The sequence below is a fragment of the Echinops telfairi genome, unplaced genomic scaffold (assembly GCF_000313985.2).
Source record: "Echinops telfairi isolate 266 unplaced genomic scaffold, ASM31398v2 ScPeMD7_5;HRSCAF=22, whole genome shotgun sequence".
Taxonomy (NCBI): Eukaryota; Metazoa; Chordata; class Mammalia; order Afrosoricida; family Tenrecidae; genus Echinops; species Echinops telfairi.
In genome coordinates, this window is record NW_022103901.1 from 41,923,045 (window position 1) to 41,947,545 (window position 24,501).

A 24,501-nucleotide genomic window follows, 5' to 3' on the forward strand; every position below is an offset into this window, starting at 1 on the left:
ATTTGCTTATGCACCCATTTGTCTTCAGTGGCTGCAGCTCTTTATGGGAGTAGAAAGCTTCCTGAGGAACAGCTGGTGGTTTTGAACAGCTGACCTTGAGGTTAGCATCCCAACACGCAACCACTATACCACCAAGGTTCTAGGTCAGTGTTTCTCAACCTTCCTAATGCTGTGACCCTTTCATATGATTCCTCATGTTTTAGTGACCTCCCAACCATAAAATTATTTTCGTTGCTACTCCATAACTGTCATTTTGCTACTGTTATAAATTGGGTGGCCCCCGTAAAAGGGTCGTTCAACCCTCAGAAAGAGGTCGCGACCCACAGGTTGAAAACCGCTGTTCTAGATCGTTTCTCCTCTGCCCTGTAAAGTCACTGTGAGTCAAAAGCGCCCAGTCTGTGGTACTTAGTTAAGACTGTCCTAGAATGTGAATATGATGGTCATTGTCCCAATTGTCTAAAGTCTGAGCCAGAGGTGGGAAAAGAAACTCTGCCCCTCACTTGGAATTTTTGTTGTGCTAGCTGAGAGTTTTTTCTTCGTTAAGCCCCACATTCCCGCTCTACAAAAGGAAGACAATCATCATTCTGAGTTTATTATAAGAAGGATCATTTAACTGATGTGAATATGCACTAGTCCATTATTAATCACACTAAATGTGGGAATGTGTGCCAAGAACTTAGAGCGCGCCTGATACGTAGAAGATGCTCATCAAATATTATTGCTCTGTGGTAGGAACTGAACTGTTGTACAGACTTGTGATGCTCACCTTCAGCTCTGGAAGCTGCCCATGTCGCCTTCTTCTCGGTTCATTCCATACCCACTATTGCCATTGCCATCATGAGAATTCTGACTCATAGTGACTGTACACGGCAGAGTGTAACTTCCATATAGACTTTCTGAGGCTGTAAATCTTTAATAGAAGCAGACTGCCTCATGTTCTAACTACAGAACAGCTGGTGGATTCAAACAACCAACCTTTCGGCATGAAGCCCAACACTTAATCCACTTTGCCACCAGTGCACCTTGTTTCATCCTGCAAAGCAGAACTAACTCATGATTGTTGGTTCCCAGAGAGCCCAGAGGCTAACGGTCAGTCCTTGTAAAATTTCTGGTTTGTGCATGAGAACTAATTCAAATTTCTCCGTAGCCTGTTTCCTGGGACTAGGCAGGTGCATGGATGTGACTAACTGACCTTTTAAGGCCAAACCTTTTAAATTCAATCTATTGCAAAAAGCCAGGTTGCTTTCAGAAATACAACCCCCTCCCTCATCTACACCAGTCCCACCATAAGCATGTGCAGTACCCAAATCAAATGCCAATTAAAGTGCTCTGATTGTTAAAGTTATGTGTCACATTGTTTAGGAGATAATCCTTAGGGCAGTGGTTCTCAATCTTCCTACTGCTGCAACCCTTTAATACAGTTTCTCATGTTGTGGTGATCCCCCAACCATAAAACTATTTTTGTTGCTACTTCATAGCTATAATTTTGCTACTGTCATGAATTGGGTGACCCCTGTGAAAGGGTCATTCGACCCCCAGAGGGTCGCAACCCACAGGTTGAGAACTGCTACCTTAGGGATTTGGAAGACATGATGTAATCATCTTCCATCTTGTGGTCTGATGTGAGCAGTCAGTTGGAAGTGTTTTCTTGCAGATGTGACTTTCATCCATGAAATAAACATATTCTGGCAATTCCTGCTCTCTCCCTATTTATCCTATACCCAGCTCCTCAACAGCTGACCTCTGATTCTTGGTCCATGAGAAGTCTTTGACCTGCCACCTGACCTGCAGATTTGGGGTTTAGCAGCTGCTTCATTTGCTGATGGGGCATGACTCAAGGTAAGGAGAAGCAGCTGGAACGATCTGCTAGTGATCAGACTTTGGAATGGGGGAAAGAATGAATCTAGGAAAATTGGATGTTGTCAAAAATGAAATTGAATTCAGAAAGATCTATATCCTTGGCATTAGTGAACAGAAACAGACTGGTATTGGCCATTTTGAATCAGAAAATCATACGGATGTACTATGCCAGGAATAGCACAACCAAGAGGATTGGCATAGTCAAAAGGACATTGCAAAATCCATCATGAAGCACAATGCTGTCTATGGTAGGGTTTTATCTATCTGCCTTCAAAGAAGTGCCATCAGTACAAGTATTATTCAACTTTATGCACAAACCACAACAGCTAGTAATGAAGAAGAATTCTACCAATGACTTCAGTCTGAAGTTAATCAAACATGCAATCAAGATGCATTGATAAGTATTGGCAATTGGTGAATGGAATGAAAAAGTTGGAAACAGAGGAAGTAAGAGTAGTTTGAAAATATGGATTTGGTGATGGAAACAAAGCCAGAGGTCGCATGATATAATTTTGCAAGATCAACAACCTGTTCATAACAGACACCTCTCTTCAACAGCACAAACGGCTACTACACACATGAACTTCATCAGATGGAATGCACAGAAATCAAGTTGACAACATCTGTGGCAAGCGATGATAGAGACACTCAATATCAGCAGCTGAAACCAGACCGGGGTTGACTGTGGAATAGACCTTCAATCGCTCTATGTAAGTTCAGGATAAAGCTAAAGAAAATCAAAACAAGCCCACGAGAGTCAAAATACAGTCTGGGCCTATCCCACCTGAATTTGAAGAGCTGATTTGACACAATGACACACTGACAGAAGACTGGATGAGCTGTGGGAGGACATTAAGACCATCATTCATGAAGAAAGCAAAAGATAATTAAAGAGACAGGAAAGAAAGGCTCAAAGTGGATGTCAGAAGAGACTCTGAATCTTGCTCTTAATAGCATTGGAAGGATGAAGTCAAAGAGTTAAATAGAAAATTTCACACAGCTACTTGAGAAGAAAGAGCCAAATATTATAATGAAATGTGCAAAGGCCTAGAATTAGAAAGGCAAAAGGGAAGAACATGCTCATATATCTGACACTGGAATAACTGAAGAGAGGATTCAAGCAATCTTTGAGTTGCAATCTTGACAGATTCTATGGGAAAAATATTGAATGATGCAAGAAGCATCAAGAGAAGATGAAAAGAATATAGAGTCCAGGTAGCAAAAAGAATTAAACAACTTTCAACAATTTCAATAAGTAGCATATAAGCAAGAACCAATGGTGCTAAAGAAAGAGGTTCAACGTGCATGGGAAACATTAGCCAAAAACAAGACTCCAGGAATTTATGGAATACCAATTAAAATGTTTCAACAAGCTGCTGAAACACTGGAATCACTCACTCATCTATGCCAGGAAATTTACAAGACAGCTACTTGGTAAATTTACTGGAAGAGATCCATATTTGTGCTCCTTGCAAAGAAAGGTGACACAGCAAAATGCTCAAACTATAAAAAAGTGTCATTGATAGCACATGCAAGTAAAATTTTGCTGAAGATAATCCAACAATGGTTGCAGCAGGACTTTGATAGGGAACTGCCAGAGGTTCAGGCCAGATTCAGAAAAGGACTGGAATAAGGGGTATCATTACTGATGTTGGAAGAATCTTGGCTCAAGGTAGAGAATACCAGAAAGAGATTTTCATATGTTTTATCAACTGTGCCAAGGCATTCGACTGTATGGACCATAATAAACTATGGATAACCTTGAAAAGAATGGGAACTCCAGAATTGTGCTCATGAGGAATTTGTACATGGATCAAGAGGCAGTTATGAAAGCATAACCAGGGAATATTGCATGGCTTAAAATCAGGAAAGTTGTGTGTCAGGGTTGTGTCCTCTCACCATATTTATTCAATCTCTATATTGAGAAAATCATCAGATTTGTGGCATCAGGATTGGAGGAAGACTTATTAACAACGTGATACGCAGATGGCACAACCCTGCTTGCTGACAGTGATGAGGATGTGAGGACTTGCTGATGAAGATCAAGGATTGCAGCCTTCAGGATGGATTACAACTCAGAGTAAAGACCAAAATCCTTGCAACTGGACCAATAGATAGCATCAGGATGAATGGAGAAAAGGTTGACGTTGCCAAGGATTTTGTCTTGCTTGGCTGCACCATCAGTGCTCATGGAAGCAGCAGCAAAGAGATCAAAAGGGAAATTGCATTAGGTCAATCTGCTGCACAAGACTCCTTTAGAGTATTGAAGAGCAAGGATGTTACTTTGAGGGCAAAGGTGCCCCTGACTCAAGCCAAGGTATTTTCAATTGCCTCCTGTGCATGTGAAAGTTGGGCATTGAATAAGGAAGACCGAAGAAGAATCAATGCTTTTGAATTGTGGTGCCAGAGAAAGTACCATTGCCTGCTAAAAGGATAAACAAATCTGTCTCAGAAGAAGTAAGGACAGGGTGCATCTTGGAAGCAAGGATGGCACACATACTTTGGGCATATTGTCAGGAGAGACAGCCCTTGGAGAAGGACGTCATGTTTGGTAAAGTGGAGGAGCAGAAAACAAGAGGCAGCCCCTCTAGGAGATGGATCGACACAATAGCTGCAACCATGGACTCGGGAGTGGGAATGATTATGAGGATGGCACAGGACTGTGGAGTATATTGTCCAGTTGTGCATAAGGTTGCTATGGGTTGAAGCTGACTTGATGGCACCTAACAACAGCATCAGCAGCTCTTGCAACCATACAATTCAGAAGTTTTTAGACCCTTGCCTTGCCCACGGATTTGGGACTGGCCAGCCTCCACAACTGAACGTGTTCTCTCTCTCTCTCTCTCTCCCAAGATCACAGAAATGATGGAAAGCACATGTTTAGGTCTGGAGATCTGACCTGCAGATAAGGTGCTCTAGACCCTGGCCCAGGGAGAACATATTCTTGAAAGAACTCAAGTTTTAGAGAGACAGTATATTCAGGGCGAAATCCAAACTGGCAAGTTCCTCATCTGTTAAATGAAGATACTGATAATGCTGATCTCACAGCATTGATAGGAGGTTAAACAAGGAGTCGCATGCAGTGTTCATTTCCCAGAGCTTAGTAAACAGTGGGTACCCCTTCATAGTACCCCACAGCCCATGACCATCAAGTTAATTCCAATTCATGATGACCCCATGTGTTACAGAGTAGAGCTGCCACATAGAGTTTTCTTGACTGTACTCTCCATGGATACAGATCACCAGGCCTCTCTGGGGTGTTTCTACCCAATGGGTTCAAACCACCATCTTTATGTTGGTAGTCGAACAAGAACCAGTGGTGTTAAGCATCTTAGGTCAATTTCAACTCACAGTGACCTTATGTAATGGAATATAACTGCTTCACAGGATTTTCTGGGCACTTAATTCTGGGAGTCGAGTTTTGCTGATCTACGGAGCTGGAGCTGAATGCATTCGGATTGAGGCTTTGTAACATTGCTGATCAGGGCCAGAGAGGCCTGACTGTGGGCAAGGCAGAGAAGAAACTGTCCTGACCCCAACCAATGTATCCTGAGCATTTCTCACATGAACTGTAACCTGTTAACCTCCCTTAATAAACCTCATAATCATGAGTGCTGTCTGTAAGTTCTGTGTGGCCGTTAAAATGACTTATCTAACCCAGCTACAGAAGTAGAGCACCACGGGAGGGATCATTTATATCAGAATGCCGTAGAAAGTGATGGAGGGTGGAGGTTATGTCTGAAGTCTGCCTGTGCTAACTGGCCTTGGGAGCCAGAGGAGGTGAGATGTGGTCCCCACACCATTTCCTTAGCCAACATAGCTCAATGGTGATGCCTAAAATAAATGATTCAGATGAGGACACACATCTATACAGAACAAATGCTTTATGCCATGGACAGATCCATCCACAAGCATTTGTACATGGATGTCCTACGGACTATAAGTTTAGGAGGCATCGTCTCCGTCTACAGATAGAGTCACTGAGATGGAGCCTTACCCTAAGTTGCAGATGTGCCTTCACTGTATTTTGAATCTTTTCTTCTTTAACAGCTGAAGTGTATACTTTGGGTTCTTGAAATCTTTCTAGCCTTTTGAAATCTTCTAATAAAGGGCAAAATAATCACAATAACCAACCAAAGCCTAACTCACTACCCGTGAGCTGATGCCAACTCCGTGCACAACCCTATAGGACAAGGTAGCTCTGCCCCTGTGAGTTTCTGAGTCTGTAACGGTTTACAGGAGTAGAAAGCCCTGTTTTTTTCCCTTGGAGCAGATGGTGTTTTTGAACTGCAGACCTTGGGAGATCACAGCCCAACGTATAATCACTATACCTCCAGGGCTTCAACAACAAGAACAACAATAATTTAAGATAATAAAGATACTTTACATTTGCCAGAAACTTATGTTAGCCAAAATTTTGACTTAATCTAAAAGTCCGTAAAGGTTTTCCTACTGAAAATGGACTGAGAGGGGAAGTAAATGATACCAAAGACAACTCTTTGAAGGGGAGGCTGAATAGCACGTTGGCTCCCTTGCCCCCTCTTTGAAGGAAGAACTTGTCAGTAGCGAGAGGCAGTGGCACACAATTATCTCCTGGTGTCCGGTTATCTGGCTGTCAGTTCTGGCCCCAGCTCTTCCCAGCTATGTCACTTCAGCGAATGATGAACGCTCAGACCTCCATTTCCATTTCTGTAAAGTGGAGATACCTATACATATGATGTAGGATTGTGTCAGCATCCGAAAAGAAAGCAACTGCGGAGCACTTCGGTAGGGCCTGGATATGGCCAACAAAACAGAATGCTATCAATGAAGTCATGGTACCCAAGAAGGGAAGTCCCTGAGTGGTCTGCATGTGTTGGGCCGTGCACTGCTGAAAGGTTGGAGGTTCAAACCACCCAGAGCTGCCTCAGAAAGTCAGCATGTCATGATGATCTGCTCTGAAAGTTCACATTCACGAACACTCTCTGGAGCACAGTTCTGCTCTGACATACATGGGGTCACCATGAGTTGGAATTGACTAAATGGCAACTAGCTTGGACTTCTTGGTTTCGGACTAACAAAGGCTGTACTTTTCACAATGGAAGAATAATGCGTATGGAGTGTCCACCACCGCATTCACAGTCCCAGCTCAGGTCGGCTGCGCTTCTCCTGAGGGATTCTTCTGCTTGGATCAGGGGTAGTAGCACATTCATTGACTGGTCAGTAGCCCATGAAGTGATCTGACACAAAGCACTATGACCAATAAAGTTGATGGATATTAACAGAGCAAATCAGACTGGCTTTCTCTGAGATGTGGTTTGTAAAATATGAGGAAGGTTTATTAGCTGAGAAAGAGAGATCATGGAGTTGAGAAGTGAGGGGAACAGACCCATCATTAAGCAAAAAGCTGTGGACTAAGAAAAGATGCATGAAGTAGTTGAATCTGTCCAAACGACTGGTCAATCTCTAAGGCTCAAATATATCTCAAGGTTCTGATGCCCTTTGCCTTCTAGGGTGGCAAGGCTATCTCAGGATGAAGCTGTAGAATCAAGCAGGAATCTCAGAGAGTGGAGGCGCCTTGCTTCCTTAGGCTGTGGGCAGGACTAGCTTAGTGTTTGTGGCCTATACCCCTGGCGCCTAGGAAAGAAATAGAGACGTGTTATCAACCAAAGAAATGAAGATAAATATAGCCCTTGTTGGGTTAATATCCCCAGGATTACTCATGTCTCCTTCAGAGTGAAGCAAAGATCATGTGCTGCCTGACAACAACCCATCTGGCCCGAGAGGAGTCGCCATATGGATAGTTCTCACTCATTATAGTTAGATTCCAGTGGGAAGCCTTGTCACATCAGAAGTCCCCTGGCTTCCCCTTTCCCAGAAACTCACGGAAAGACTATATGACTCCTCTTCGCAGACATGCCCAGGAACGTCATATAAATTTTTCAGAACCAAATAGACCCAGTTCATAAGCGGAGGTAAAATGTTTGTCCTTACTTATATTTGGAAGACTTCATTGCTGACCAGTCATTATGACCTTGGTGCCAAATAGACATCACCCATCTGTCAATATGCCACATGTGCTATACTGTGTGGTGTGTCATACATTAAGGTGACCAGAAGTCCCACTTTTGGCGGGACAGTCCTGATTTTTAACAATTTTTCCTGTGTCCTGCGGCATTTTAAAAAGTCCTGATTTTTGGAAAGAATGCATGACAAGATAGGGTATACAGTTTTCGGCTGCCATGTGGCTATTTCACTAGGATATGAGTTTTATCAATGGTGCCCCGCTTTACCAAGGTTAAAATCTGGTCACCTTATCATACACATTGCTGTCATGCTGTAAGCTGTGCCACAACTATTTCAAATACCAGCAGAGACCCCCATGGTGGACAGGTTTCAGCAGTTTCCAGACTAAGACAGACTAGTAGAAAGGACTTCGTGATATATTTCTTTTAGAAAAAGGGCCAGATAAAGCCTCATGAATGGCAGGTGTAGTAGTTACATAATCTGGTGTCAATGTGAAACTATTAAGGGTAAAGGGGTGGCGTTCAGCCTGTCAATCAGGTTGCAGCTTGATGACCTCATTTGGAGGCTCTCTGGAGATAAATAGCTTGCTGGAGGCCAGACTCACACTCTATGCTACACATTCCTGTTGACAAGCCACTTGGAGCTACACTGATAGAGCCAGAGCCCTGGAGCTAGAGAAGCTACGTGGAGACCCACACCAGCAATGAGATGCTTCCACCACCACTGGATCCACAAGACTTTTCATCCACTGGCCTGTGATCTTCCTGAATTCAGCATCATTGCATGGCTACATGAATCTAAAGAAGAATTTATAGACTAGTATTGACATACGGTGTAATAGCGGACTTATGGACTTGATCTGGACTGGATTGGGATGTTTTCTTAATGTACAATTGCTCTTCAATATAAAGTTCTCTCTTTCACACATATGAGTGTCTATGCATTTGTTTCTCTAGTCAACCCAGACAAACACAGCAGGTAAGCATTTTCTGATACAGTCCCAGAAGATGAGCCAATTAGGTTGGAAGGCACTCAAAATACTACAGAGGCAGAATCAGCCTTAATGATGTGGTTAGAATAGAGATCATGTGGTACAACTCAATATGAAAAGAAACAGCTGGAAATGTCTATTAATATCCAAGATGTGGAGTATATGAATTATGAACCTAGAAAATTTGAAAGTTGTCAAAAATAACATGGGGCCCTTGAAGATCAATATCTTCAAGGATTTATGTATGTATTGTAGTAAGACTTGTACGAGCCCCCAATAAAATGATTTAAAAAAATATTGACCTGTAATGGACTGATCTTGAGCATTTTGAATCAGACAGTCACATGGTTGCCTATGATGAGAATGACAAATTAAAGCAGAATTGTGTGGCATTCATTGTCATAAAATACATATAATCCCCCCCACCCCCCGGAGGACAGACAACAGAAAAGTGGGTGAAGGGAGACATCAGACAGTGTAAGACATGAAAAAAAAATTTATAAATTATCAGGGGTGTATGAGGGAGGGAGGGGGAAAATGAGGAGCTGATACAAAAGCGCAAGTAGAAAGCAAATGTTTTGAGAATGATGATGGCAACAAATGTACAAATGTGCTGACACAATGGATTTATGTATGTATTGTAGTAAGACTTGTACGAGCCCCCAATAAAATGATTTAAAAAAATACATTTCAAGATCTGTATAACATTATCAGTGATAGGATAATACCCATATTCGTACAAAGAAGACCCGTTAATATGACTATTATTCAAATTTATTCATCAACCACTAATACCAAAGATTTAAAAATGGAAGGTTTTTACTACTGCAGTCTGAAATTGACCAAATGTACAATCAAGATGTACGAATAATTACTGTTGATTAGAGTGCTGCAAAAGTTGGAAACAAAGAAGAATCAGCAATTGGAAAATATGTCCTTGGTGATAGAAATGAAACCAAGACTCTCATGAAATAATTTTTCAAAACCAATGACTTATTAATAGAAAATATCTTTTTCAGCAACATGATCATCAACTCTGAATATTGACTTTGCCACATAGGACACACAGGAATAAAATTGACTATATCTGTGGGAAGAAACAGTGGCGACTCTCAATATAATCAACAGAATAGGGGTATGAACCTACTGTAGACAGATCATCAGTTGTTCAAATGCAAGTTCAAATTGAAGGTGAAGAAAATTAAAACAAGTCTATAAAAGACAATATGCTACCTTGAATATATCTCATCTGAAATTAGAGACTTTCTCAAGCATGAATTTGATGCCTTGAACATTGATGATCAGATATTAGAAAGGTTGTGGGATAACATCAAAGACGTCATGCATATAGAAAGCAAAATGTCGTTAAACTAGAAAGAAAGGAAAAGACCAAAATGGGTGTCAGAAGAAACTCTAAAACTTAAGAGTACAGAGTAGCTAAAGAAAATGGAAGGAATCCTGAAGGAAAAGAGCTGAACAGAAACATTCAAAGGGTGATTTGAGAAAACAAAATAAAGTATTTTAATGGAATGTGCAAAGATCTGAAGTGAGAAAGCCAAAATAGAAGAACACACTCAGCATTTTCCAAACTGAGCAAATTGAAGAAATAAACTCAAGTCTTGGGTTGCAGTGTTGAAGGACTCCATGGATAAAATCTTGAATGACTTGGGAAACATCAAAAGAAGATAGGAGGAATAAAGTGACTTTACCCCAAAGACTTGGTCTGCATCAGACATTTCAGGAGGGTGATCGTGATGGTACTCCAGGAAGACGTCTAAATTGGTCTGAAGGCACTGGGGGGAAACATGCTTAAAAATAAAAGTTCATTGTCCTCGAGTCAATTTTGACTTACAGAAATCCTGTAGGAGAGAGTGAAACTGGCCTATGGGTTTTTGACATTGTAACGTTTTAAAGGGCCTCATCTTTCTCCCATGGAGCAGTTGGTGATTTTGAACCGCTAACATTGTGGTTAGTAGTCCAACTCATAGCCCACTATGCCACCAGGAGCTCCAGGATTTGACAGGATGCAAATTGAGATGGTTCAACAAACAAATGCAAATCTGGAAGTGCCCACTAGTCTATGCCAAGAAATTTGGCAGAAAGCTATCTGACCAACTGACTGGAAGAGATCGATACTGGTGCGCATTCAAGAGAAAGGTGATCCGATAGCATGTGAACATTATTGAACAATATCATATGACCACAAATAAAACTTTCTGAGAGAGAATTAAATAACAGATGTAGCAGTACATTGATATGGAAATGCAAGAAATTCCAGCCAAATTCAAGAGGATTTGGAACCAAAGGTATTACTGCTGTTGTCAGAAGGATCTTGGTTTAAAGTAGAAAATCCCAGAGAGATATTTATCTGATTTTACTAGCCATGCAAAGGCATTTGACTATGTGGGTCATAACAAATTCTGGATAACTTTGTGAAGAAGGAGAGGCCCAGAACATTTTATTGTGCTCCTGTGGAACCCATACAGAGACCAACAGGCAGTTGTTCAAACAAAACAAAGGGATGCTGCATTGTTTAAAATCAAGAAAGGGTCAGAGTTGTATCCCTTTACTGTACTCACTCAGTCTGTACGTTAAAACAAAGTATCCAGGAAACTGGACTACAACATCAGAATTGGATCAAAGACTACAACCTTCAATGTGATTATACGTCAACATCAAGAAAACAAAAATCCTCACCACTGGACCAATTAGCAATATCATGATAAATCGAGGAAATATTTGAATTTTTAAGGGTTTAAGTTTACTTGGATTTACAATCAATACTCAGGGAAGCAGCAGTCAAGAAATTAACCAACTTTATTGTGCATTGCTATCTGCTATCAAAGTGGAGCTCTTTAAAGTGTTAAGAGCCAAGAAGTCACTTTGAGGACAAGTTGGCTCTCAGCTGAGCCATAGTGTTTTCAAGGGCCTCCGTGCATGCAAAAGCTAGACTCAATAAGAACTGACACACTTGAATGATGGTGTTGTCAAAAATATGAAATATACCAAAGGCTGCCAGAATGCTCCTTAAAATTGAAGAAAGCCAAATTTATTGTCATATACTGTAGACATGCATCAGAAGGGAAGCGAAGACAAGCTTGACACGGGGTCTGCAACAATGGACTCAAATACAGCAAGAATCGTGATGATGTTGCAGACCTTCTGTTGTATTGGTATCACTTGCAATTGGAACCAACTTGATGTTGTTGCTAGATGCCATCAACTTGGTTATGACCCATAGCAATCCTATGCCCAACAGAATGAAACACTGCCCAGTTATGTGCCAACCTCACAATCTAGTTACTATGCTTGAGCCCATTGTTGCAGTCACCATGTCAGTCCATCTCATTGAAGACCTCCTCCTTTATTGCTGCCCTTCTACTTTACTAAGCATGATGGCCTTATCCAGGGACTAGTCTCTCCAGAGTCCATTATATGTAAGACAAAGTCTCGCTGACTTGATAGCATCTAATAATAACAAAGTGCCAAATAAAGAGCCAATCAAGATCCTGGATGGTGGTGGAATGCAAGAAAACAGTGAAAAAATAATTCAACGAACGGACAATTGGTTCTTCTTATCAGTTTGAGTCCTTGTCTGGGTACACAGAAATATACAGAAACTATAAAAAGATATAAATTATTATTATATTTTTGCTAATCCCAGACACATTGCACTCGGTGATTCATTCTGATGCAAGCAAGGAAGTTCCATGGTTGAAAATGTAAAACATCATATGCCGTTGCTTCCATAAAAATAACTGGACACCTCTTTCTTTCCATTCCCAGAAGACCACAACTCATCTGTCAGTCTGTCGACTGTAGTGACTTGTGTGTTGCTGTGATGCTGGAAGCGACATTACTGGAATTTCAAATGCCACAGGGTCATCCAAAGTAAACCTATCACTGAAGCTTCTAGACCAGCAGTTCTCAACCAATGGGTCGTGATCCCTTTGGGGCTTGAGTGACCCTTTCATAGGGGTCACCCAATTCATAACAGTAGCAAAATGACAGTGATGAAGTAGCACCAAAAATAATTTTATGGTTGGGGGTCACCGCAACATGAGGAACTGTATTGAAGGGTCACAGCATCAGGAAGGTTCTAGACTAAGCCACTGTTCTAGACTAAGCCCAGACCATGAAGAAGGAATCGGCTCCTCTCTTCAGAGGGGTTACCTTACACATTGCCAGGTACTGAAAGCCTGTTAAATGGGAACAGTACATTGTCTGAGATAGTGCCTGACATTGGACCCCTTGGGTCAGAGGGAACTTGAAGCAAGACTGAGGAGGAGGAGGAAGTAGAGGGGCAGCAAAAAGGAGGAAGGCAGGCAGAGGAACAATTGTGAGGACGGCACAGGACCAGGCAGTGTTCTGTTCCGTTGTGCATGGGGCCGCTATTGACTATCATAACATCCCCAAAGGGCAACCAAGTTCAATGATGAGGGCTGCACTTCCTAGGCAGATGCTTCGGATGATCACCACTAGAGCAGTGATTAAGCCGGGACCTGCGACCTGCATGCTGGGCGGGACCCTCAGTTTTGAGGAGGGGAGGAGGTGGGGTATTCCATTTGTGGATGAGTATTCATTTGTATTTCCTTTCTGTCCGTTTCTGGACCCACATTCTCTAATGGTAGTTAGCCTTCCCATCCACCATACCCTCAACGTAGCCCTACTTTCCTGCAGAAGCGCAACCTCAGGAGCAAGAAGGCAATCTGAAATGGAAAAATCCATGTTCCTCTCTTGGTTTCCATGAACTTGAGAAACAGAGAACTACTTAGCTCCCAAACACAACAACCGCCAGGACATGATGAAAAAATGACATCTCATGCTTGGCGCTAGAGCTTGGGAGATGATAGGAGGAGGGTCGTGACCTGGAGACTGCATGTCTTGTTCAAACAGCGCATTCCAGAATAAGCCAGCCTGTGGTTGCTATTGGAGGTCTGATACTGCCGCAAGAGCTTCTAGCTTATCGCAATAGATGCACAATTAGGATAATCATGTGCGGTATTCTGATATTTCTCAGCTCAAATTATTCATAAATATAGTAAATATGATAAGCTTTTCTAGCACTGGGAGTCCCTGATTTACAACGTGTTACCATGACCCTCGTGGATACCTGTCTGTTTCTGTTTGCACGCCTCACCTGTAGTGATATGTTCACCATGCAATGCTGCAGGCGTATTTTGCTGATGTTTTCATTTTCGTACCAACCCACCAAGACTAATAAGAGATCAGATTTATAAGAAACTGATTAAAAAAGGCAATAATAATGAAAACGAAACAAAAATGAGGTAGTTGGCCTACATCAGAAGCACCTTCTGAAGACGGAGGTCAGTCTCAGATGACTTCTATTTAAACACAGAGACGAACCACTGTTGCCGGAGTTGATTTAGATTCATACCACCGCGTGTGTTTCAGAGTAGACCTGAGCTCCGTGCGATTTTCCATTGCTGTGATCTTCCTCCGGTAGATCCCCAGGCCTTTGTTTCATGGTGCTTCTGGATGGATTTGAACAGGCAACCTTTGATTAATAGCTGCTTGTGACCTTAGGGGCGCATGTTATTTTAAAAAGCAATGATTTGTTCTTTATGTCTTTATTCTTACTTGATTGCGATGATAGATGAGCCTGTGTATTAAGAGGCCTTCTTGATAATGCAGGAAAGTTTGCCCCAAATGAAGCCAGCACGGAGGAAAGCAGAAATGAAAGATAGGGAGCCTCTGAATTTTGGTGATGTCATCAGAACCCTTGGTGTAGCCATACCCGAAGCTTCTGGTCCTCCTGAATTTCCCAACAGCGTAACCTAGCAATTTTTCCTTCTTGCTTAAAACAGTTTGGGGTATTTTACTTGCAACTGAAATAACTACCAGTGCCGCCGCCACCAAAACCTATGGACACTAAGAGTAAAGGCCATTCATGAAAAGTTATTCGTGTTTTTGTTATTTGGTGCCCTTGACTTGCTTCCAATTCATACTGATCCTATGCACAAAAGAGCCCAGTCCTGACCCATTCTCACTATATTTTAACCCATTTTGCAACCACTGTGTCCATCCATCTCTTTGAGGGTCTTCCTCTCTTGTGCTGATCCTCCACTTTACCACGCATGGTGCCCTCCTCCAGGGACTGGTTCTTCCTGAGAGCATCTCCAAAGGAGGTGAGACAAGTCTTACCCCTTGAGAATCGGGTTGTTCAATACGAACATGCCAAGGACCTGTTGTTGTTTGAAATGGCTGGGAAAGAAAAGGTGCTGGAGTCAGAGTAGGTCACATGTACAGTAAGAAGCTGTGTCATAGAGAATTTAGGTTGACTTCCCAAACAGTGCACAGTTCTTCCCACACTGCCAATAACACGCCATCAAAGAGTTGGGAGGTGGCCCTCGCTTTCCTTCCTTGAGATGATTATTGGGAAGTTTGACTTCTCTACTGAGGATTCTTCTCTGTTTCCACAGGTTGCTCCTAGGACAGGGCGAGGCGGTCTTCCCCTGAGTGATGAGCTACAATAATGGAGGCTGTGTTTTCTGGATCTCTACCAGCTTTGAGCAATGTCGTGAGCTAATTCGGCTGGTTTGTCATCCCAAGGTGAATATATAGTAAGCAAAAGCTCTTGGCACTTTGAATACATGATACAATAAAGCAAAAGGTTTGATAATAGAAGAACAAATGGCACAGTATTTCCCTAAGTGTGTTTGGATTAGATTTATGTTAGATTTGGAAACCTGGCAATTTAATAGGTGAAGGAACTTTCATCAAACTTCAGGAAGTACATGCATAATTCATGGCCACTTGGTTCTCAGAATTGCAGGGAGGGATTGTATCCAGAGGGAGATGGAATATCGCAGAGAGCAAAGTAGTATTGCCTACCAACCTGCTGAAACTCTTCTTGTGGATTTTGGGGCCTGTCAGATATCAGAATGAGCCCTGGTAGTGTAGTGGATCATGTTATGGGTTGCTAACCTCAGGGTCAGTGATTCAAATCCACCATTTGCTCCTTGGGAGAAAAATGATGCTGTTTGCTCCTATAAAGATTTACAGCCTTGGAAAGCCAAGGAGGCAATTCTACCCTGTTCTGAAGGGTCACTAAGAGTTGGAATTGACTCAATGGCAGTGATTGGTTGGTTGGTTGGTTGATCTAGAAGATGTCTTGGTGGCACAGTGGTTAAACCACCCCATTGCAAGCCAAAAGATTGGCATTTCAAACACACCAGCCACGCTGCTGGACAAAGATGTGGTGATCTGCTTCTATACGGATTATGAACTTGAAAATCCTATAAGGCAGTTCTAGTCGGTCCTAACCTTCTGTATTCATTCCTCCATTTTTGATACTCTGACCTCCCACAGACTCTATCTGAGATCTTTAGTAACTTAGCCAAATGCCAAACTATCTTTCCAGGAGATGGAACATTGAAACCAACAGGTAGCAACAAGATCTTGATTTGTCCTCCATGTTTTAAAGCATCTTGAATTGAGCTTATCTACTTTGTACCTCCTTTTTGAGTTCTGTTCTATAATTGAAACAGACCGACACTCCCCCAGTAACATAAACCAGAAATCCAGGTATCACAGCATCTTTGTTTGCTGATCTCTAGTATACAAACACACTGGGTCCTATCCACCTTTCCACCTGTTCAACATTTCCCCAGTCTGCCCAATTTTTTATAACCTCACTGCCACCATTCTAGCTAAACAGTCATAAACTCTTTACAGGATGACCAAAATGGGTTTGCAGTTGTCTCCCGCTTCCATACTGCTCATCTTTCCAAATACGTATCTGACCGTGTCTGTTACTCAGCCTCCACCATGGGATCCCTGATGCCTCAGCGGTAGAATTCTTGCCTTCCATGCAGGAGACCTAGGTTGATTACTAGCTAATGCACTTATATGAACCACCACCCAGTTGTTAGTGGAGGTTTCTTGCCATGATAGTGAACCTGTTTCAATGGAGCTTCCAGATCAGGATGGACGAGGAAGAAAGACCTGGTAATCTACTTTAGAAAATTAGCCAATGAAACTTTATTAATCATAAAGGTTCAATTCACAACCAATCGTGGGGATGGTGCCGATGGGGCAGTGCTTCATTCCACTGTAGATGGAGGTGCCATGAATCAGGGCTCATTGGCAGCCAATAGAAGCAACACACCACCCCTAGGACCATATCTTAGAATTCATCATCACTGAAAACAGCTCCTTCTCCAAGCATCATAAATCTCCCCTTCCCACTTTCTGTCGGCAAACTTCTCTTCTTTCAATCCGCTGACACCACCGTCTTCCCCTCATTTGTCAGCCTGTTGTTGTTTCTCCTCTTGTCCTTAGATTCCATAGCCCATCATTGTAATCACAAATGCCCAAGTGCTCCTTATTTTTGACCCCTTCTCCCTCTCCATCATATTTACTCGGAAAATACCAGTTCTGGGTGTTGTAAACCATTTGTTTTATCTTTGTTGCATCTGAGCATCTACTACTAGAGGAAAGATTAATCCAGGATACTAGTTTTAGATTATATGATATTTCTCTAGTAAGGTTGTTTCCCACCTCTTGAAGACCTATTCTAATCATAAGACTGTTGGGAAAATTAAGAGTTCATATGTGAACATATAGAGTAGAACCTCTTAAAAATACTTAAAAAGAAACAAACCCAAAGAGCAGACTTACTTGCCTAGTTGAGACTAAAAGGCTCCCAAGATTGGTGCCCTGAGATACTAGTCAAACCTTGAACTGAAACGAATCCTTGGTAAATAAATTATAGACAAATATAACTTTTGCTCACAAAACAATGAACATTATCTAGTAAATATTACTTCATTCCTTTAAAAGATCATATCTGTGGGACCAGAAAGACAACAATTACTTACTTGAAAACAAAGGTGAGAACTTAAGGGTCAGGGAAACTGGATTGATGAACATGGAACAACCAAAACAGAAGCAAGGAGAACATTCAGGCGTTGTGACAAGTGTGACCAATGCCACTGGACAGCTAGTGCAGAAGCTGTTGAAGGGAAATCCAAACTGCTGTGCAAACCTTTACCAAAAATCAAATCAAATATTGTTCTCCTAAAAGTTAATATATGCAAAAGAGTAAAATATGTATTATCGGTGATGTGATGCACTCAATTAATGTTGACTATTGTTTATTATTTTCATCATCATTAACTCCTTCTCCTCTTTTCCTCGTATTCAGCTGAGAGTCTGGAATCCTTTTGGAGGCAGCTCCCTAATCTTGCTGGAAGACCGCTCATTACCTCGTTGGATCGCATTCTCCTCTTGCGTGGAAGTCTTCATTTTCCTCCCAAGGCTGGCTCTGCGACTTGGGATCTAGATATCAGATACTTTAAATTTCATTTGTCCAGAAGTAATGCTTTGTTCTGTTTTGTGAAGGTTTCCATAGCCATTTCAGTTGCCAGTCAACAATTTCTACCCAGTTGTTCAATGGTATTGTTTACCTTCTTTAGAGTGTGTAACTGTTCTCGCTATTTGTGTTTCATTTCTATTGATTGAGTTTCCCTGCCCCTAACATACTCATCTTTGCTTGAAAGTGAGTGCTCGCCTTTAGCCTTCTAGATCAAAAGAGAAATAGGGAGACCGAAGACTCCAGGAAGAAGCTCATCTACAGGCTAGATAGTCTATGAGCCACATCTTCATCCACCTGGAGACCCAGAACTCGAAGTGCCCAGCTACCACTAGCAATCATTCCGATCAAGGCCACAGTAGAGGGACCCTAATAGAATGGAAGAGAAAAGTGGAACAATCTCAAATTCCTAAAAACCAACCAAAAGAGAAGGAAAAACAAACAAAAACTAGACTGGTTGAGACTGTGGACACCCTGAGACTACTACCCAGAGATACTCTTCAAACCAGGAGCTGAAATTAACCCTGAAGTCACTTTGTAGCTACATAACAGACTGATTCAGAAAATAATGCATGTCACCGGCCACCACTGTCTTCCTTTAAAAGAAAATCACCTATAAAATACTAAATGGTCACCAATGACTTTTCCTTTTCGCAGGCTTTTGTGTTTTCCGTTTCTCCTTTTCTCTCTCTTGTACCACCCCTATCTTTGTCTTCATTGATTGATTTCCATTGATGCACAAATGGCTTGGGATGAAGGACAATGATGGTCAGGAGCTGAACCAGAGCGATGGGGAATTTAAAGCACGTTTTCACAAAATGTCTCTGGATGTCTAGTTTCTAGATGGAGAATGGTCTAGGAGAATAATAATCATCAATTGCCAAAGAAAGGGGAAATCGTCTAGTGCAGTGTTTAGTATCTGTACCCTGAAAGCCATTTCCTTTGGACTTGGAGTGCATTATCCTAGAACAATTTGTCTCTGGTACTTACAAGTCTCAGCATGTAAGAATCCTCCTGACAGGAAGGCAGACTAGACTAATTACATTAGGCATTGGGCTCACTGCTTAGATCAATGGAAGAAAAGCATCAGTAGATATCTTGGGATCCTTTTGCTATATTGACTGGCGGCCCCAAGGACCCCTTGCATCAATATTAATCATAGGACAGTGTTCAGAAAAAAACACAATGGATTAACAATGAGAGAAAGGAAAATATGGATAAAAATGCATCATTCTTGTCTGAGTACAAAAATGAAAATCAGTTCATAAAAGGAGTCTAAAGCATTAAAGACCGTGCCCTTCTCTGCCTGAAGACCGCTCTCATTCTCATAGCCCACCACTTGCAGACCGCTAGTGTTTACAGAGATAAATGACAATTTCTTCAGGAGTATATACTTCTCCGATCAAAGGAAAGCTCTGGAGGTGCATGTTTCTCATCGCCCCTAAGAAATGCACTGAGTGTGAGCCGCAAAGCACAGTTAGAGCATTCTGATTCATAGAGCACCAAGGAGGGGAATGATTAGATGGGGTCTGTAACTACCAGATCTGTTATGGATCCCCATTTAGATATCAGTTCTGTTATAATATACCTATTGAGGATTCATTTGTGTGTATGTGTATATATCTGTATATTACTGTGTACCAGAAATGGTTCCATATAATACAGATGCAAGTTTGCCCATAACTCCTTCCTTGGTTCATCTTTTCTCAATTCTGAGTATTGTGTAGATTTGTTGCAGATTACAAAATTATTTCCTAATGGCCAAATCTTCGCAATCTGTTTTCACACAATGCATCTGCCCCCAAAGAAGATAATAGGGCAATTATGTGGGCAGCAAAGGTTATACTATTACTCAATGACATTGAGTCCATTCTGACTCATAGCAACCCTATAGAACAGAGCAGAACTGCCCCCATGGCTTTCTGAGATGGTAAATCTTTACTGAAATAGTAAGGCTCATGTTTCTCCGGAGAAGTGGCTGGTAATTTCGAATTGCTGACCTTGTGGTTAGCAGTCTAACTCATCACCTTCTGTACCACCAAGGTTCCTAGACATGATAATAGCTGCACTAACAATAATACAGTAGTACATAGTAAATTTTTACCATGAACTTAATTGACAGATCCTAGATTCAAGGGCAAAAGCCAGAATTCAAGCCCTGTGCTCTTGACTGTTGCACTACAGTTAGGTGTTATGGAGTCGGTTCCCACTCATAGTGATTCTGTGTAGGACAAAACGAGACACCGCCTGGTCCTGTGCCATGCTCACAGTTATTCTTATGTTTGAGTCATTGTTACAGCCACTGTGACAATCTTCCTCTTTTTTGCTGCCTCTCTGCTTTTCCAAGACAACATGCCCAACATAGGTGAGATAAAATCTCACACCATCCTTGCCTTCACGGAGCACTCTGGCTGTATTTCTTCCGGGACAGATTTGTTCATTCCTTTGGTGGCCCTTGGTACTACAATATATCACCTCTCAAGCCCTCCACTCCCCCAAGTAGGAAATAAGTAGGGCAAGACATCCTGTCCATTCTACAGATAGAGAAAGCGGAGTGCTACACAGGCTGCCCCACCCCCACCCCCCAGTGAATGTAGAATAACATATGGGAAGTGAAGAGAGGCAGCCTAGAGTAATGATGTTGGAGTCGAGATCTGTTGTGCTTCATCTAGTGCAGTGGTTCTCAACCTTCCTAATGCACTTCCTCATGTTGTGGTGACCCCCCCAGCCATAAAATTATTTTCTTTGCTACTTCCTCACTGTCATTTTGCTACTGTTATGAATCGGGCAACCCCTGTGAAAGGGTCATTCAACCCCCAAAGGGGTGGTGACCCACAGGCGATGTAGCTGCGTGCTTGAGTAGCAATTGCCGGGGAAGTGAGACCAGCTGTGATGGCGTCATGCGATGGAGCCCACCCACAGCTTGACAGAGCACAGGGTGTTGAGATTTTAGGTAAAACCAGACTTTCCACAGACCAGTCATGTCTTGACAGCACAGTTGATCCTAAATCCTGGCATCGATTGCCAGGGTAGAGATAGAATACAGATTTTCTGTTAAAGGCAAAGTCAGCATTTTGGAAACACCAGCCTCTCCGTGGGAGAAAGATGGGGCTTTCTACTCCTATCAACAGTCTCAGAAACTCGCAGAGGCAATTCTGTCCTATAGGCTCCTATATAGGATGATCTGTAGAGCTGTTTTGAGTTGATATTGACTTGATGGCAACAAGTTGGGTTTTGGTTGGTTAAAGGGCGCATTTTCCAACAATCTGTTGTTTTATTGCTTTTATTTTCATATTCTTCCTTTTGCCCTCTGAGTATTCATACTAGTGCATTTAATATATATACTTCGAATTACCTTCTATAGTTTATAGACACAGGATCCCTGGTCGCATAATGGTTATGAGTTGGGTTACTAACCACAAGGTCAGTAGTTCAAACCCACCAGCCACTCTGAGTGAGAAAGATGGGACTTTCTACTCCTGTAAAGAGTTACAGTCTCAGAAAGCCACAGGAACAATTCTATCCTCGCCCATAGGGTCACGGTGAGTCAGCATCAACTCTATGTCAGTGAGTTTGGATTGCTTGTTGGTTTATTTTTCAATATCCAGTATTTTCAAAAAATATGCTGTTGCTGTGCGTACATGTTTGGAATTTACCTAAAGGACATTACACTATCAAGTCTGACCTGGTTCTTATTTTCCCCTCACTCTGTGTCTGAGAAATCTGTCCCTGCTGCCCTCTTGAAAGCGGCACACAGATCCCGGGCTTCATGGTCAGGTCTTACCGTCTGCCTTTCCCCAGGAGCCCTAAAGGAAATTGTGGATGAGCCTATTTAGCTTCTTTGTTTGTTTTCTTCCTGGTGGCATAAGAAAAGATCATGCCTAGAATGCATTTTAGTTTTGTTTTCCCCCCCAGCAAATAAAAGACCAGAAACTTACTTTTTAAAATTGTGACTTAGGTGGGGGGGTTACCTTTCAGATCATTAATTTTGTATTCAAAACTTTAACTACTTATCAAACCCCTGAAAGCTCCCCCTTTATCCAAGTTAATACCTGTCTACCTTCTAGTTTGTGCATAAGGTTTTCAGTCACTACCTCCTCCGTAATGGGCACCCAAGTCCTTCCTCCTTGTCTATTCATGGTCTGGAAGCGCCACTGAAACTTGTTCGCTTTGGGTGACCCTGCTGGTATGCAAAATACCAGTGACATAGCTCCTAGAATAACAGCAACACACAAGCCACCACAAGATGACAAACTGACAGATATGAACTGCTGAAAGTATAAACCAATCTGTCTTGGAAGAAGTACAGCCAGGATGCTCCTTAGCGGCAAGGATGGCGAGACTTCATCTCACATGTGGTCGAGAGAGCAGTCCCTGAAGAAGGACATCATGCGTGGTAAGGGGAGGGGCAGTGAAAAAGAGGGAGCCCCTCCATGAGATGGACGGACACAGTGGCTGCAGCGATGGGCTCAGGCCTGGGAACACTGGTGAGGACAGCGCAGGGCTGGGCAGTGTTTCATTCTGTGTGCCCAGGGTTTCTCTGGTTTGGACTGATGCAATGGCCCTTCATAACAACACCTTCCAGCCTATTGCTTCCTCTGCCTTCCTTGCCTCCCGCCTCGCTTTGTTACCATCAAAGTCTGTTTCCTGTGGCATGGAAGCCTTTACCTTGATTCTTTTTCTTTGTGTCGTATGATATCTGTCCTTTATGATTGATTACTTTCACTCAACGTAATGTCTTCCAGGTCTATTCATGCCATGAGGTTCTTCATTGTTTCCTCATTGTTCTTTAGCTATGCACAGTATCCCATTATGTGTATGGACCACAGTGAGAAGGTTCCTTTGTTGAGCATATGGGACTACGTTCAATGAATTCCCTCTGGCAAGCCTAGGAAGCAGGGAACATCATACCGGCTTGTCTTATGCAAATGCTGGCAATGGACAATGGACACTCGGTGTTTCAGAACTCTAGACCTTATAAGATATCAAAACAAGGACAAACTCACTGCCATTGAGTTTATTCCTACTCCTAGTGACCCTGTAGGACAGGGAAGACAGGGTAATACAGCCCCTTGGGTTTCTAAAGCTGTAAATCTTTACAGGACCAGAAAGCCTCACTTTTTCCTCACAGAGCAGCTGGCGGGTTTGAACTGCTGACTGCTATTAGCAGTGCTTATAAGAGACTGAGCTAGAATCCAAATACATCTTCTTTTAAGTTCATCAACTCGTTTCACATAGCGTGAGGAGGCCAGAGCAGGCAAGTTCCAACCCATAGTGACCGTAAGCACAGCTGCATGAACGACCACCTAGTTCTGCGTCATCCGCACAGTCATGGATTTGTTGGAGACCGTGGTTGCAGCCACGATCTCATTCCATCTCCTTAAAGTCTTCTTTTCCACTTGCTTTCTACTTTACCAAGTATGATGCCCTTCTCCTTGTAACACGATGTTCCTCCTTGTAACATCACGTCTAAAGTAAGTGAGATGAAATGTCGCCACTCTATTTTCTAAAGATCATTCTGACTGTACTTCTTCCAAGACAGATTTCGGAGTTCTGCTGAAAGCCCAGGGACCTATCCAATATGCTTCACCTGCACCATGATCCAAAGCCATCCGTTTTTGGAATTGATAACATAACAATTCCTCCACCATTGTTCCGCTTTTGCAGGCATGTAGGGGGACTGGAAATACCGTGGCTTGGGTCAATTGCACTTTATTCCTCCAAGTGACTTCTCTGCCCTTTAAAGTTTTCAAAAGATTGTGCCAGATTTGCCCAATGTTGCATGGTAGCTGATTTCTTGCCTGCTGTTTCCCTGGGCATCGATTGTGCAGCCAAGTCCGGTGTTATCTTTGACGGGTTGGTTATTGTCTTCATTTACCACACATTGGAGTGATTTGCATCCCCAAGGAAACACAGACAAATATCTTTCTGCTATTCCCTGCTTTCAGTGAAGAGTCATCCGACATCAGGTATTATAGCCATTATTTCATATCCACTTCTGAATCCTGCTTGAATTTCTGGCAATTTTCTGTCAATGTATCATTTCAACTGTATTAAAATTATTCTCAGCAAAAGGTTACTTGTGTGTCATATTAATGATATTGTTTGATAAATGTTTGCATTCTATTGGGTCACCTATTTTTCTTTCTTTTTTTTAAATCATTTTATCGGGGGCTCTTATAACTTTTGTTACAAACCATACATCACTTGTATCCGACATATTCATACATATATTCCATCATTCTTTTCTAGACATTTACTTTCCATTGAGCCCTTGGGATCAGCTCCTCTTTTTTCCCCTCCCTCC